We start from the raw sequence: 18588 nt of genomic DNA, 5'->3' as shown, positions 1-18588 counted from the left end.
GTAAAATGTGGTTTCTTATACTCGAACGGCAAGGTTTTACTATAAAACAAGTGTACATTAACGTTCTTGTAAAATAAAACCCATAACATTGAAATCTCCATAGATGATGAACTGCTATTTTTTGAGACATCATCCCATGGAAGATTTAACTTATGTTTTGAGGATGGAAAGTTTCTGTTTCTTGTTTTGTTGGTTGAAATTGTCTCTTTCATAAGTATTATCAGTCTCTCAATCTGATATGACTGCTGTGACAGTTCAGTTGTTGATGACAGAAAGGTTAGCAGGAAGTCTACTTCCGAAAACCACAAAAATACATTCATAAAAGAGGAACGAAAGATACCCAAGGGACAGTCAAACTCATAAATCTAAAACAAACTGACAACGCCATGGCTAAAAATGAAAAAGACAAACAAACAACAGCACACATGACACAACATTCAAAATTAAAGAATAAACAACACGAACACCACCAAAAAACTAGGGGTGCTCAGGGTAAGCAGATCCTGCTCCACATGTGGCACCCGTCGTGTTGCTTATGTGATAACAAATGCGGTAAATAGTTTAATTCGGTACAAAAACCACCATTCTCCCAAGGCATAAATTGACATGTAATAGTCATTTGCCAAGGTTAATACTTTTTTATTATAAAAAAATACCCTATAATTAAAACCGACATAAGTTGCAAACATATCCGGAATGGATCTTGCAAGTTAGAAGCAAATAAAACCATGTAAATTCATGTATGAAAATCCCGCTTTAATATCTATGCTCCTGGCAATGTGCCAAATTTGTATTGACTATAACATAGTTAAATGGATGGGTTCCAACGGACATTACTCTAAAAACTCAACTACCCCTTTTAATATGGTACTGGGTTGTTTTTCAAAGACATAAAAAAGAAATTTTTCCTTTGTTTCATTTTGAATTTACAGAATTATGCAAATGATATAAAAAAGAAGATGTGATATGATTGCCAATGAGACAACTATCCACAAAAAGACCAAAATGACACAGACATTAACAACTATAGGTCACCGTACGGCTTTCAACAATGAGCAAAGCCCATACTACATAGTCAGCTATAAAAGGCCCCGATAAGACACTGTAAAACAATTCAATCGAGAAAACTAACGGCCTTATTTCTGTTAAAAACTGAACGAAAAACAAATATGTAACACATAAACAAACGACAACCACTGAATTACAGGCTCCTGACTTGGGACAGGCACATACATAAATAATGTTGTGGGGTTAAACATGTTAGCGGCATCCCAACCCTCCCCTAACGTGGGACAGTGGTATAACAGTACAACATAAGAACGAACTATAAAAATCAGTTGAAAAAGGCTTAACTCATCAGATGGACAAAAATACAAATGGACGTAAGGCTGTTACTAAGAATAGTTACGTTTCTTGGAAAAATTGACCAAATTCTTTTATTTTATGTCAAGGATTAAAATGATATATACAAGTTTGTCAAGTTGTGATTGTCGAATTGGACAATTTTCTGAATATTGAATGGTTTTCTGGCGGATTGGCTCTTAATAACGTTATGCATTACCCGCTTATGTGTCCGTATGTTTACACTTTGATAACGTTATGCATTACCCGCTCATGTGTCCGTTTGTTTATACCTTGATTAAGTTATGCATTACCAGTGAAAGTATCCGTACGTAATCACGTTTATAATGTAAAACATTACCCGTTAACATGTCCGTGGTTTTACGCCTTGATAATGTTATGCATTACCTGTTAATGTGTTCGTATGTATATGCCTTTCAAATGTTATACATAACCCGTTAATGTGTCCGTGTGTTTATGTCTTGATAACGTTATGCATTACCCATAAATGTATCCATATGTATATGCTTTTAAAACGTTATGCATTACCTGTTAATGTTTCCATGTGTATACCTCTTGATAACGTGATTTATTTCCTGATAGGCGCAAGGTTAAATACGCCTCTGCGAATGTGAACATTAAGGATGAACGAAACAACGCCTCAAGTTACGGCTTAAAAAATTCCATATCAATGTATTAAGGCTTGATGTCACATGCTGCTGACAATATGTTTTATGAAAATTACATATCTCATTGTGCTGTGACGTAGAATATTGTAAATGTAAATTTATGTAAAATTTGGAAAGTTGGAGTACAACTTTGAATTAAACTGTCGCCTCTAGCCTCTTACTGTAAACCAATTATTTGAAAAAGGAACAGCCCTTTTTGACAGTTTTCTTATCAAAAATAAAATCTTGAAAAGGAAATCCAGATTAGAGGGTATGTTCACCCATGTTCAGATCACTTTTTAACATTTTTAGACTTCCAGTGTTTGTTTCTTGTTGGTATTTGCCTCTCTCTTATATTTTCGCAAAAATGTTGTTTTTTTACTTGTCGAGTTTGCCCTTGGTAACTTTTTTGTTTTCATTTGCTATGTCTTATTTTTTAAAATTCACTTCAAAACTTTTAAGGCATTTATGTAACTTTTCTTGTAATGAACAAAGGAGTATTTTATTCAGACAGTCGTTTCAAACAAAAACACGACAACGATACAAATGCTTCAATATAAAAAAGAAGATGTGGTATGATTGCCAATGAGACAACTATCCACAAAAGATCAAAATGACACAGACATTAACAACTATAGGTCACCCTACGGCCTTCAACAATGAGCAAAGCCCATACCGCATAGTCAGCTATAAAAGGCCCCGATGAGACAATGTAGCTTACATTTAATTAGTTCTGGCATCAACTAATTACCATGGATTATAAAACGCTTAAGTAGAAATTGTAATCATCACAATGCTAATTAACTTTTAAATTGGTTTTATTCACCGAATAATACTAAAAATTGAACATGCATTTTGATCTTTAATGTAGAGTTCTAATTGAACAGACAAGGAACATCTTTTATCACAAATAAGTAGATAATACTTGTCATTCATCTCGGTGACTCACTAATGTTTCTCTATCGAGTACACGCAGCATCAGCAACAGTACAACCAACAAAGGCTGATGTACACAGAACAGTGGCAGGTTCAACAAAGGCACCTAAACATAACCCAAATGTAAAAATGCCACAAAGAGTACATGCTACAGTCACTACACCACAAGTAACTCCAAGTGTAGTGCAACTGTCTTTTAGTGCTTTGTGGTCACATGATCTCTTTTGTCTATTATTTGTTCCAACCTGTGTGTTGTTAAGTTCTATTGCATCTGCGATGACTTTCCCAAACAAATTCTTGGACAATAGTGTGGTTATATCCCCCAAATCGTTGACAGTGTCCAACAAGTCTTTTGGCTCATATGGGCATTTGGAGTACATTGATTCACAGACATCACTATCTTTTACGGAGTGTCCATTTTTAACTCCATATAAAACATGTCCAATATTCGGATAGTCAGCTAATAATTTCCTGGCTTCTGCATATAACAAACTGTCATGGTCTTGTCCGTTGTCAGTTGCAATTTTGGTTAGTAGACCTAAAGGGTTGTTCAACCTCTGATTCCATTTGGATTCTGGTAATGCAGCAAGTAAACACATCATTCTCCTACACATTCAGTAGTATGATCGTGAGAGTCAATTAATTTGTCTGCAATAGCAATCATAGTTTTAGCTTGTTCGAATCATTGTCGTTTAACAATGCTGTTCCAGAGGTCCCCAATATAACGACTAACCAACAATATATGGTAATCATCCCTCAATAGTTTCTGCAAATTAAAAATTCAAATAAAGATTATAATAAAGTAATGAATCTGTGTATATTCATTTTTGCGTTTTTATTCAGTTTGCTGGTGAATCACAAAAATGTACAATACAACGCAATCTTATCTGTACGAAATATTTCAAACGGTAGTCAGACATTTATAGGTATCTAAAACGAATTGTAATTTACAATAAGCATTGGAATAACACTTTGGTGAATATCAGGTAGGATTGTCAATCTTGATATGGAAATAACCTTTACAAAATATCTTATATGGTTTATTTCTGTTGTAAACTCTTGTTTCTATCTGTTTTCAATTATATCAAAATTAAATTGATTTCTACAAGTTTTTCATTAGAAGCAAATAAAGGCAACAGTAGTATACGGCTGTTCAATAGTCATACATTGATTAAACGAAAACAAATCCGGGTCAGAAACCAAAACCGAAGGAAACACATCAACTATAACAGGAAAACAACGGAACAACGTAAACACTGAACTGCAACAAAAACAAACGCCAACATACATAGAAAAGGACTACTAGTATTTGATAACAACTGCAAACCAAACGGTACTAAACATCGTAAAAAGCAATTAAAACAATTAGTCTATTTATAGCCCTATTGAACAAAAGCCTACATCCAAGTGCATACCAATCATTGGAAAACATTTAATGATTATAGCGACGACATTTTTTAACATGATATATAATGCTTTTCTTCACTGTCGTGTGTCGTATTATATAAGCAATTCAGTTTGATACTCACTTATATTTCTATTAGTATGCACTATTCATATTGAATTTTGATAAGCCAGTTCAGAATAAGATACTGTTTAATACATTTGGGTTTGAATGGTTATACATTGACACCAATATATTTGTTTATTTGTTGATGATGTACTGATACAAACATTTATTGTTTATGTCATGTACAATAACAAATAGAGATTTCCATTTTATATATTTTCTGATAATGTTAACATACCTATTTTGAACTAAAATTTGACGCCAATTTTTGAAATCTTATTTATTAATATAAAAATTTCAAAAATTAAGTTTGTTTGTCTTATTACTTATTGTTCTTAGATGAAAGTACTCAACAACTGACCGTCTGTATTACCACTATGCTAAGACCAAGTAATTTTCAATTATTACAAATTAAAGCTTTTAGACCATGTTTCACCATTGACTAACCCAATTTGCTTCCTTATATCTAAAGATATGTTAGTATTTTCTACTAGTTCTCTTTCAGTCTTCATCCAAATCAACTTCTGGATAACAGTCCTGAGTGGTTTTGTTATTTGTTCATTTCTAAATGGTATCGTTATTTATACATAAAACTAGCCAATAATGTTGAAATTTTCTGCATGTATAACGTTACACTTTTTGATTTTTCCGTTTGTGTAATTATTTTTATGCGTGATGCTTCAAGAGAATAAAACAAAACAGCTAAAATCTACCCTTTTAATTTCCCCTTTTAGTATATCTTTATTGTAGTGTTTTTTTTCACTCCATCTGTCTTTCCTCCAAAATAAATTGAATCAACCCGATTCAAATTCTTTGCTGTATCTTTCTTTGGAGTACTAGCAAAAAAGATGTATTTTGGTAAAATTTATGACCCAATTATTGCCTATTTCATTTTTATTTTAATTTAAATGTCCTAAATAATTACCTTAACATTTAATGCTTTTTTTCCCAATTTATTCCTTCTAATTTGTCAGAATCATTGTTTCACAATTCACTTTCCTCCATTTTTGTTTATATTTTGTTAACATCAAGCCGGACGGAGAACCAACTAATTCAATTTCGTTGAAAAGAATGATAATATTTTGAAAAAAAGAGTGTAATCATACGGTAATTGAGAAATCTTTATACTACGAGTTTTTTTGTCTACCTTAATCTTTATCCCTTGATGTATTTATTGCTTCTTAGTCTTAATGATAACATTTCTACTAAAAAATAAATAATAAACAAAATAAAGGACACCCTTGACGAAAATCTATAGAGTTTAAAAAAACGATATCAACCCGTTGTTTAAAACAAATTGTTTTTAAATTATGTTTGCAGCTATCATGATTGATTAAATCCAAAAATATTTCATTGTACATGTTGTATTGAAAATAAAATATGTTTTGATAAAATCTAAAAAAAATTATAGCTCCTCAGTTTGATATGTTTTCATCTAATAAGTAATATCTATATTTTAAATACCCAACATTAAATTACTTTAAATGTTTGAAAAATCTACATGTATTACGTTTATACTAGAAAGATCGTACCTGTGACTTACTTGTTCCAAAAGGCTGAAATTGATTGCTACAGAAGGCTGGAGGTTTTCTGGTTGTGTCTTTAGCTTTGAGGGGTCTATTTTATAGCCTGTTTTGTTTAAAATGTCATATTTTTCTAGACAAATGATAGATGTTTTTCTTTGAAAATTTGCATTGTTGTTATAATGTTCGTGTGGGTCAATGTCATCTACTTTTAGTCCTCAGTGATCGTCGTTTATCTTCCTTACATTTTTTAATAATATAATTTATAATGACTCAGTTTTATGTCAAAACAGAATTAAATAGATTTAAAGGAAAACTTATGTAAGATTTCCAAAAATATTACGTATTATAGAAAACTTACAATCTTGAAACTGTTTATTCAAAATATAATACTTCTTATATTGAATTTATAATTTATCTATACATTTCATTATTTGTTTGTGAAATAAACCAATCTAAATCGAACAGCTGTCTATTCCAAACAGAATGTCTTGTCGCAATGTGGTTTACTTTATGTTGGTTTTATTGCACGTGAATTTGCTTGATTCTTGGCGTACATTAAGTGAATTCATAAAAGAAGACTAAATTTTTATCATTACGTAATCAACACTGACGTTAGGGTATTTAATAAAAAATCGAAAATTAGAATTAAAGGACAAACATGTGGCTAGAATAGAAAAAGACAAACCACAACCAACGAGAATAAACAAAAAAACTAAAGATGAGTAATCAGAAACCCACTAAAAACTTGGATAGGACTGAAGTGTTTAAGAAAGAGTGAGCAGTTCCTGCTCAAAATGTGGCATCCGCCATGTTATAGCAACCTTTTTAATTGCAAAAGTCATTTTACAGTATGCTACATTTAATCAGTAATGGTACATATAAAAAAGAAGATGTGGTATGATTGTCAATGAGACAAATCTCCTCGAGAAACAAAATGACACAGAAATGAAGAACTATAGCCTAGGTAACCATACGTCCTCCAATAATGAGCAAAGCCCATACCGCATAGTCAGCTATAAAATGCCCCGAAATGACAAATGTAAAACAATTCAAACAAGAAAGCATATTCACATTGAAGCATTTTAGAGTTGTGCTTCCTTGTTTTGACGAACAACATCAAATATTGCATCAGCAATAGGAGAATGTGCGATACCCCGCCTAATCGATAGCTGTGTGAATAGCTCAAAAACGTTAAGTGTAGAATCAATTTTACACAATGAATTCATCACAAATTCACGAACAATTTACTCGTTAACGACAATTTTGAAAATCATCCGAGCCAGTATGTAAATGTTTAAACGAGTAGGTCAAGGACATGTCAAATCATTCAAAGAACAACCAGAAACAGTACCTGCTAAATAAGAATTGAGAAAATCAATATGTGTGGGCCAGTCTTAAAAGACACTAAAAACAAAATATAAATTCAAAATTCAAAATTCAAACAGAAAAAGTTTGTGGAGGAAAAAAATAATGTTTTTTACAGAATAAGATGTCGAATCAAATGAGTTGATCAATGCTGCAGTCCTAAAACAGTTTGACATGATATTTTGTTTTTATAATAAGTAGTATTTCAAACAATAATGTCATGAATGACGAAACGGTGGATAAACATGTGTATTCGTCAATCTGGTTGGTTTTTGTTTTGAAATAGGGATTGCGTCTTCTGACACAGTTTAACTACAGGTGATGTATGCCTAGTAGTCATCACTACCAAGTCATGTTCAGGGTTTTTTGGTTGTTTTTTTTTACATATTTTATACCCATTACAATTCTATGATCATCTGGCTAAAAACAAGGGTGAACTTTTGCTATCTCTTTGTGTCCGTCGTCTGTCAAAAATCTTCATATCTTAAACTACTTGTCTAATTGGAACAAAAGTCGCTGGCATCATCCTAATAACATTAACGGTACCAATGTTTCTGCACCAGATGCGCATTTCGACAAAACTTGTCTATTCAGTGATGCTCGTGGCCAAAATATGTAAAAACCAAAGCTTATATATAAGAGAAAGAGCTATAATCAAAAAGTTCCAAAAAGTATAGCCAAATCAGTGACAGGAATCAGAGTTTTGGACGAGTGAGATACATTCCTTAATTTGTAATAATTTTTAACATTTTGTAACAGCAAATTTAACAACACAAAAAAATCCGAAGTATATTTGTGTCAATGTATAACCATTCAAACCCAAATGTATTAAACAGTATCTTATTCTGAACTGGCTTATCAAAATTCAATATGAATAGTGCATACCGGAGTACTGGCTACTGGGCTGCTGATACCCTCGGGGACTAACAGTCCACTAGCAGAGGCATCGACCCAGTGGTAGTAATAACATTAACGGTACCAATTTTTCTGCACCAGATGCGCATTTCGACAATACATGTTTCGATCTTCAGTGATGCTCGTAAAATATAGCCAAACCCGTGAAAGGAATCGGAGTTTTGCATGAGGGAGATACATTCCTTAATTTGTAATAATTTTTAACATTTTGAAACAGCAAATATAATAACACAAAAAAATCCGTTTTTTCATGCCAGAACCGGAGTACTTGCTACTGAGCTGGTGATATCCTCGGGGACTAACAGTCCACCAGCAGAGGCATCGACCCAGTGGTAGTAATAACATTAACGGTACCAATTTGTCTGCACCAGATGCGTATTTCGACAATACATGTCTCTTCAGTGATGCTCGTGGCCAAAATATGTAAAATCCTAAGCTTATATAAAAGATGAATAGCTATAATCCAAAAGTTCCAAAAAGTATAGCCAAATCCGTGAAAGTGATCAGAGCTTTGCATGGAGGAGAGACAGTCCTAAATTTGTAATAATTTTAACATTTTGTAACAGCAAATTAAATAACACAAAAAAAATCCACCAGCAGAGGCATCGACGCGGTGGGGTGTCTTTTTTCAAAGTTGTATCCGATGATCCCGCTTTCAAACCAACATCGCCATCTTTATTATAAATAGAGCATAGGACTAAAATGTATTGATGTAAAATTTAAACTTTTTGCTGATTTTGTCGAATATACAAATTAGGCATATTTTGACAGAAAATCAATGTAAAATCTTCTCCCTTGAAGTGGATGTGCAATTGGATCTTAACTTAACATACATAGTCCTTAGGTTGTCCCTTTCAAACTTTATCTTATAGCTTGCCTTGCCAACCAAAATGGCCTCCGATACTGAAAATAGAAATTTCTTAAAGTAACCCAAACTGGTTTATATTACAGGAAAATGGAATGACATTTGAACTACTGTCTCGTGACAATGAGTCGGTTTACATATTCTGTGTCAATAAGAGTCGCCAAGGTAGCAAATAGAAACCTTACAAGAAAACAGTAAACACCATAAGCAATAGTAACGACGAGATTAAAACCATTATTACCAAATTTAAGTTTGTAACGAAAATGTATTTTCTTTCAATCGATTGATGATCTTTGAACAGCGGTATACAATATGTACATGGACATTTATATTATACTATACAATACATTTATGACATGCAATACAATGTGTACATGGACAATTATATTATACAATATAATACATTTATTTCCCGTGTCTTAGGGCGATATAAAGATTTGTTCACCAAAGAAGATTCATATTTCACGAGGGCTTTGTCCTAGGGAAATAAGATTTTTCAAGGGGGGACAAATCTTCATATCTCTCGAAGCTAAGGGAAATAATTGTCTTGTTCCACTGCCTATGCTTTGTTATCTTCCAAAATATAGTATATTAATTCATACCTTTTTGTTTAAATAGTTAAACGAGGCATAAACATTGACAAACAGTACGAATCAAAAGTACAATCAATAGTCTTTTTTTTATTTTAATGCTGGAATAAATTTTAACACGGGAATGACTTTACTACAGTGACGCTATTTTATTAAAACCACTTCCAAAACGGTAGGTTCATTAACTGCGAGTAACGTCATACTACGAGGTCCCGATCAACAAAGAGGAATATGATGTTCAGAAGGGAATATGATACTCAGAGGGGAATATGAAGTTTTACGTGTGATAGTTTCGACCAATCAAATGTTGATTTCACGATCAAAATCAACATGCAGTGGAATAAAATATATACATTTATGTCACACAATACAGTTCATACATTGAATTCACACAATATGAAATACATTTACGTCATACAATAGACCAAATCACTACTGAACAGTAGGAATCAGCACCCAAATATGTTTATATATAACATGTAATTTCACCCCCTTACTTAATATGTTATACATGAAATATCTAGCAAAATTGGAAAAGTGTATAAAAAAGGTATACACCAATTACACTAGGGACTATATTCGAGAACAAGGAAAACTAAAGTACGATAACTGTGTTCTGGGAGCATATTTGCACATAAAGACACATGATGTTGCAATAAAACATTTTGACATGTGTTTAATTTTTTATTTAGCAATTGGCATGTGTGGGGTGTATTTCTTCTGGACAAGGTTCTAATGGGTCTAGGAGAAAGGATTAACGAGAACAAACTGTAACAAATATAAAACCACAGTTATACTGTAGATATAGGAACATGTGGTATGAGTACCAATTAGACAACTCTCCATCCAAGTCTCAATTTATAAAATTAAACTAATATATATCAAGATACAGTCGGCAAAGATTGGTTCACACCAAACAGCAAGCTACATGTATACAGGGTCTAAAACAATTACTATTGTAAAACCATTTAAACAGGAAAACCAACGGTCTAATCTATATAAAAAAAAGAGTAACGAGAAACACTTATGACATGTTTAATGTAATTTTTTCAACTATATAAAGTTTAAAAAACAGTTCTTGTTTAATGACAAAAGTGGAAACAATTAACATCATTTTTATAAATAGTAGATTCGAACTAGTACCAAAGTGTTAAATAATCTGTGTTCCAGAGACTTTATTAAAAGTGAGCATAAATCCTATCACTGTGACAAATTGTGTAATATATCTTACACAGTCACAAAGCAAACTGGAGTAAAATTTATGATACCTCATGTACCCGGTCAATTGGTAAAAAAACTATTATTATTCAACATTTCAGGACACGACCTTGCACAATTCATTATGAAAAGTCCAATAAACTTGAAACAAAAAATGTGAAAAATCTTCGAATTAAATCACAAATGTCTTACTAAAATCGATTTTAGCCTCTCAATTATATATCTTTAAATGTATGTCAGTTTTGAATCGGTCTGAAATGACGAACAATACATTACATCGAAAGTTGTTCATATTTAAGACTTATCTCCTGCAGTAAATTAAATATTGTACAATACGATCAGTCCACTTTATGTTAAGCCGCTGGTATTTACCTATACATATCAATCATAACGCAAATTGATTGAAAACGGAACAGGACCTTACAATTTATTATTCAGACTTTTAAGATCCTTTTTAAATCACAATGAAAGTTCGAGACTACAAATCATTTACCAGATTAGATGCTATCAACTATTAAGATAAATCAACCATACAGCCATCTTAGTATTTAGTTTAAATGGTTAATATACATGTACGTGAAGTCAATGTGGTTGTTTATATAAGCACAACATAACATATTTGGTTTTTCCGGTTTAAAAAAAAAAATGTTAGTGGAGGGCATTGCTTTTACGACAATGTAACATTTCATGAACTTTTACAAATATATATACCACCTCAATATTATATTTTGTGATTGGGATTTTTTTAGTCTTTTTAACTCTTCCAATTCTTATCATACCAAAAATCTAGCAAAATTGTTAATGTTGCTTATTCACTTATTAGTAAAGAATAAGACAAGTTTAGTCGAAATTTGATAATGTGTCACCATGAAGTGAATTTTCTTACATATTATTATCATTATTGTTGTCGTCGTAATAATCATCCACTTATTTAAAAACTTGTCATAGTCAAGAAATAATTTAATATCATCAAGGAAATCAATTTTGGTTTGTTTTGCCAGCTGTTCATGGACTTATTTTAATTGTCCTTGGATTTTGGTACCTTTTTAAAAAAAAATATTTTCACTTTGCACATGGGCGGTCAACTAATGTAGAATTATAAAAGTATTAATAGAATTGATTAACAAGTTTTCTACTTTTCGTAAGTGCACATTACCAGACAGAAGGCAGACGATGATATATCATTTTGTATAAGATGACCAGTAAATGGTAGTATTTATCATCGAGTGTCCTTGATTTATAACACCTGTACCATGTCTCTGATGTTAAACACACATGTACCTATATTAGTAAGTTTCATACGGACGTAACCATAAATATTTTCTGATGATACATGTTAGAGCACGAGAGTCCTTCATTTGACTTTGAATTGAATGCATTTTAACATTCAAGATACTGCTTTACTATTGTCATAATGAATTAACATTTTGTTCCAAATTGCCTCATGGTTATAGTATCAACAAAACATAACGATGAATTTTGAATTGAAAAACCTGTTCGAACAAATGTAATTTCATTTCAATGTTTAATATTATACTGATACAGAACAAAACAACGAAAAGGCATACGGCGTATATAGAATTGTGTGTAAATGTATCACTTTAACTCGGCATGATTGTAGACAAGTGATTTAGTTTGTTGATTAAGTAGGAATAATTAATACTCTTTCTGGTAATTATAAGAACTCGGCTGAATTTTAGACAATTTTGTTTTAAAAAATTATACAGTATCAGCCATTTAATATGATTGATAACATTCTATATTTTGTAAGGGAGGCCATTTAAATGAAGTATGTGGTAATCTAATACAATAAATGAAAAGAACATATTTTGTTGTTTTTGTTTGACCAAGTATGTTAACAGGATAAAGTTTTTGTACTGATTTTTTTCAACAATAATGTAAAATGACGTTTACGATTACGAAGGTTATCAAAACACGGCGGGAACTGCCCACTCTTTCCAAAGCACTACACTCGGTTAGTTTAATGTATTTGTTCTCGTTGGTTGTTGTTTGTCTGTTTTCTATTCATGCCACTTTGTTTCCTTTCGATATTGATTATTTCAATTTTTTTTAAATACCATTACATTAGTGTGGCGATCGACATTTAGTCTTCTTTTATGAACCCCTTGAATTTACCCCAAATATCAAGGAAATGGATGTACAATAAAATATGCATAAACTAAACCAATGTGCTACCAGACGTTTTATTTGCAATTGAATATTCGATTATACTGATTTTATTCAATTATATATTAAATGAAGTGTATAGATAAAATGTAAATTCAATAAACATGCATTATTGATTTAAATCGGGGTCAGTAAGAAGGATTAGGTTTTGAATAAACATATTCAAATGCCCAAGTATTCCACAATATGTAATATTTTTAAAAATCTGTTATACGTTTTCTCTTGACATGCTTAATTAAATTGAGAATGGAAATGGGGAATGTGTCGAAACGACAACAACCCGTTCATAGAGCAGACAACAGCCGAAGGCTACCAATGGGTCTTCAATGTAGCGAGAAACTCCCGCACCACGAAGCGTCCTTCAGCTGGCCCCTAAATCTATATAAATATGTTTTGACATAAAACTGAGGAATTATAAATTGTATCATTAAGAATATGATGAAAATACACGACAATTTCTGAGGAGACTTGAAGGACATGACATTGACTCACACGTACATTAAAACGATAAATTAAATGCAAATTTTCGAGAAAAAAAATATCAACTTTTTTTTAAAAAAGTATGTCATTTAAAACAAAGCTGGCTATAAAATGAGCACCTCAAAGCTATAGACGCATCAGCAAACCTACAGCCGTCAGTAGCAGTCAATTACATCCTACAGTAGCAGCCTTCTGGAAATTCACAGGTACTGTCTGTTTATCATAAACGTTATACATGTAGATGTTTCAAACACTTACAGTTGTTTCATGTCGGGTATTTAAAATATTACTGAATTAGTCAACACATGCATCAATTTTTGTGGGGTCGTTTATAGGTTGACGTTCGGTGTGAGCCAAAGCTCCGTGTTAAAGACCGTACTTTGACCAATAATGGTGTAATTTTATAATTTATGACTTGGATGGAGAGTTGTCTCATTGGCGCTCATACCATATCTTCTTATATCTATCATATACATTTTTTGTAGATTTTTTCTAAACTTGTTTTTATCTTTTATACACCGAAACATTTTTGGATTTGATAAATCATGAAGGGTGAAGACATTTTATACTAAATGTACAATCTTGTTTAAAACAACGGATATCGGCTTATATGTGTGCGTGGTTTTTATTTTTAGCCGACACAATGGTATTAAGGGCATACAGTACTGTTACAGGGGAAGTAATGACGTTACTAACGTAAATTGTTATTTTCGCGACGTCAAACTATGACTTATCGGGAAAAGATTCAGTTTTCGACTTATTTTTATCATTTAAACTTGTTTAACTTGAAAACGAGTTCATGGGCCCCTCTGTTTTAAAATGCCATTTTGGTTTGATTACGTAAGAAGATTATTTGTGTCAATTTTCATTAAAGCGTAAATAGTACAATTCTTTTTAATTTAATAAATATTCACCCAAAGATGATTTTTTTTCTACCATCATGAACATTTGATAAATATGATTTATTTCTGAATAATTACATTAGATGTATGTTTCATCATAATACTTTATTCTGATTGGCTAACTGCACATCAGGTGTTATTCCTAAAGCAATTACATCACTAAATAAAACTTTTCATTCATGATAACACGTGGCCCCACAATAAAGTACAAGTGTGAATTAAAGACCAAACAGCATATTCATTTCTATCAGTGATTTTTCCTTCCAATTTTGTGTGAAGGTGTTGCATGATTTGAGGAACAAAATATGATAAAAAGAATTGGGGGTCACCGACTTAGTTTTGTCACTATAGCAACCTCAGTTTCGTGTTTTCCCGAATATTAACATAATATTTGCTTGTTATCTAAACTCTCTAAAAAAATGCTTTTTATCAAACCTACAAGCATTATTCTTGTTTCACGTTAAACAGTAGATTTGTATCTTTTAAGTATACAGGTTCAAGAGTTTATAGGCTCATACTGATTTGATCTTTAAAAATATGATTTATTTCATTCCCGCCAAAAATTAAGCGTAAAACTGAAAAACGTTTCAAGTATTAAAAAATATCTACCAGTGATTTCTTTATAAAAATTTAAAGAAGGAAAGTGCCATATGTACTCGTCAAAATAAAGCAAAAAAAATGTATGTCACCGACCTTTCAAAACGTTATGAGTAATTTTGATGTTTTGTTCGCGTTCGTTTTGAAGAAAAGAGTTGTCTTTTTTCAGAAGAATGCATCTGACGTCACAGTACAAAATTTCCTTGCTGGCACACTATTTGAAAAAAAAATTCGCAAATTGGACGTTGGAAACCCACATTTAAATTTCCAAGAATAACAACTATATTCACCTATTTTATTATCCGGTAATACTAGAGATTAAGCATGTATCAGTTTCAGATCTTTATGATGTTGTTGCCGCACAATATAAACCTCCAGAAACACAATCCGTCGGAATGGAAAATTGTTTGAAATAACCTTTCACACCGCTTTTGTATTGAAAGTCTGTTTTTGTCCTCTGTCCCACATAAGCAAAATTATTGAAAATAAAAAAAATGTTGAAATCCGTGAAAAACGCGAAATAGGACGTTATGATTTGACGTTTTTTAATTGCTAGAAACAATGTCATAGAGTTTTTATGTCGACACCAAGTTGCGTTAGCTGATGCGCATAAACAATAGGCTGTTTGGTCTTTAAATAAAACAATTATAGAATTCGTGTTTTCATGATCATAGCCAAATAAAGTAATTATTAGTATTGCATGCTTCTTTTTGTAACTTCATATGGTTGTAAAAGCGTTGATCGTGCGTACATTTTTAGTATAAAGCGCTTCTACGCTTCATACAAACTGTACTTTGGTCAATGATTTTACACCCAAATGAAGTTACAAAAAGAAGCATTCAATTCGAATTAAAAAATATATAAATTTTTAGAAAACTTATAAATTACAGAACTTACAAAATATTTACCAAAAAAACACAGTTTGTGTTTATCTTTTAAAACAAAAAAAAAAGTTATGCCTTTCTTTCGAAAAGAAAAATACGGCCACACATTCGAATTTTGAGCAAATATACCAAATGTTTACCTCATTTTACTAAAAAAAAGTAGCACATATTTTTACTACATATTTGGTTTAAAAAGGTAACAAATAGTCTATATGGAAATTTTTATCAAATGTGAATACGGGATCAAAACTGTATTGTATGCCCTTAAGACTAAAAAGTAAGAAATAATTAAAAGGAATTAAAATTCTTTTTTTTTATTATTTTTTCTAAAATAATATCTTTATTGCACTTTTCTTTGCTGTTTTAACAAATTACTCGACTTACAGTAGTTGGCCGAGTATCCCTGTGAATTAGTCACTGGATAACCAGGGAATTTATTCAGTGAATTCATATCTATAGATAAGTTTGTTTATTTTACAATTCATAGGTATTACATACATCTGAGAAATATATTTTACAAATAAATATATTGTTTCATGATTACGGAAAGTGTACAGTTTTGTCCGGTTTTGTTTCTAAAGATTAAAATTTTGTGATCATTGACCTTAACCTTTTGGTATTAAGATTCAAATAGACAAAAAAGTCAGCGTATTAAGATTTCTCAATAACCTCTTGATACCACGCTTTGTTTAAGTTTAAAGCACGGAATTTCCATTCTCTTCAAAGATATTGAATTATTTGGTTCTCTGTCTGACATAATGTTAACAAAATATAAAATAATTTAGAGGAATGTGGATTGGAAAACAAGCACTCTCAAAATAATTTAGTAGGAATAAAGCAACAAAAGTGAAAGGTAAAGATTTTTGACCAATAGACTCGAGTATCAAAATATGAGATGGTAAATTTCCGAAATGAAAACATTTGTCTATGTTTGGCAATGTAAATTATAAAAATAAGTGATAATTATTTTTCACAAAATACATATTTTCTCTTAAAATACAACAAAGACATTACATCTTGTTGTTTAAATTTGTTTTGACAGGAATAGTCCAGCAGATAAGTGCAATATAGGAAGAAATTGTACGCTTCGTGTTAAAGCATTAAACTTTGCTTAAAAATACTTCTATCTATACTCTTAAATTTAAGATATAAAGCAAAGCTGAAAATATTATTAACTTTTTATTATTAATCGTTATTAAGTTTTGATCAGAAACTTTAGTTTAAAGTATATCTTTTAATTTTCTTTGAGTCACATCAGATGAGTTTCAGTCTTATTTTATAATGTTGAAGCAACACTTGGTGACGTTTGATCCACTTCCGGTTGCAATTTTGTGTTAAAATTAATGAAAAATATCGGCTTTTAAATTTCAAAAAGTTAAAGGAGGATGATATATAATTATTCAATTAGTTCTTTGGAAACCATTTAAAATAATTTTTTGGGTGAATGATATTGTTTCAATTTTTTTTTTTTTGAATATAGATGGACCTTTCACTTTATAAACAGTCTAAATAACAATTCAAAGTTAGATCTAAAAAAAACTTGAGACATCTGATGGTCAAAAACCACGAACATCTTCTTCGAATGTTGAGGATATTCTGACTGGACTATGTACAATTTGTCAAATTTTGACAGAAGAATTACTGCAATGCCTCAACAATGCGTATTAATAGTGACTTGGATGGAAAGGTTCTCATTTGCATTCATACCAAATTTCCTTGCATTTAATTCTTGCTTATTTCTCTGATGTCCTTGAAAAAAATAAAGAAGAGATAGTATACTTGCTTTAAAAGATAACAAAGGAACCGCCCTTCAGAGAAATTCTGTTATTCTGTTATTGTGTTATTGTGTTATTGTGTTATTCTGATGTATAATTGAACAACTATATCAGAGAAGTTCAATCATTTCGTTTAAAAAGGCAGGTCCATCGAAAGAATTCCGCCAACATAAACAGCTCTATTTCATAACACATAACGTTCTATCCATCAAGTGGATGGGTGTGGGGTGAATGTCTCAACTTGGAATCACAATTGCATATCCCAAATGCGTTTGGATTGAAAGACAAAAGCGACCAATGGAAACAATTTGTTAACGACATATCAGAGGCATTATCTTTATGTCAAGAGTTTATTCACAAGTTTAGTTAAATATACATTTTGTAGGTCTTTTAACAATATGAGAAAAGCTATAAAATTGAAATCTCAGTTTGTTCTTGTAAATGAAATAAACAATAATTGTTTGTATACACTACAATACTATAATAAGTTAATAAATGTGGTGGTATTAGTATGTTACCATTCAGATACACATGCATAAGCCAGTGTTTATTTTCTGATGATTTTGCTAATCAAAATCCAACATTCATTGTGTAACTGAAGATACTACTAAGTGTGTGTCAAACTGAATTGATTATATTAAACGGCACACGACAGTGAATATATATTATTAATGTAACCTAGCAGTCAAACAAACATTTTTTGATATCTTTACGATTTTTTTAATGATAAGAATGCACTATGAATGCATGTTGTCGTTCATTTGGGCTAGAAAAGGACGACGTGTTTCGTGATCGTTTTCTACCATGTGCAGTGCCTTCTGGTTTGCTT

General features: G+C 31.4%; 1 pseudogene; it reads right to left on the bottom strand.

The window, feature by feature from the left end:
* Positions 1–2968: 2968 nt before the first annotated feature.
* LOC143076971 (mytilin-1-like) lies at positions 2969–3698 on the bottom strand (annotated as a pseudogene).
* Between the last annotated feature and the right edge of the window lie 14890 nt (positions 3699–18588).

The sequence above is a fragment of the Mytilus galloprovincialis genome, chromosome 5 (assembly GCF_965363235.1).
Source record: "Mytilus galloprovincialis chromosome 5, xbMytGall1.hap1.1, whole genome shotgun sequence".
NCBI lineage: Eukaryota > Metazoa > Mollusca > Bivalvia > Mytilida > Mytilidae > Mytilus > Mytilus galloprovincialis.
Note: the sequence above shows the minus strand (reverse complement) of the source record. Positions and strands in the feature narration are given on the sequence as shown.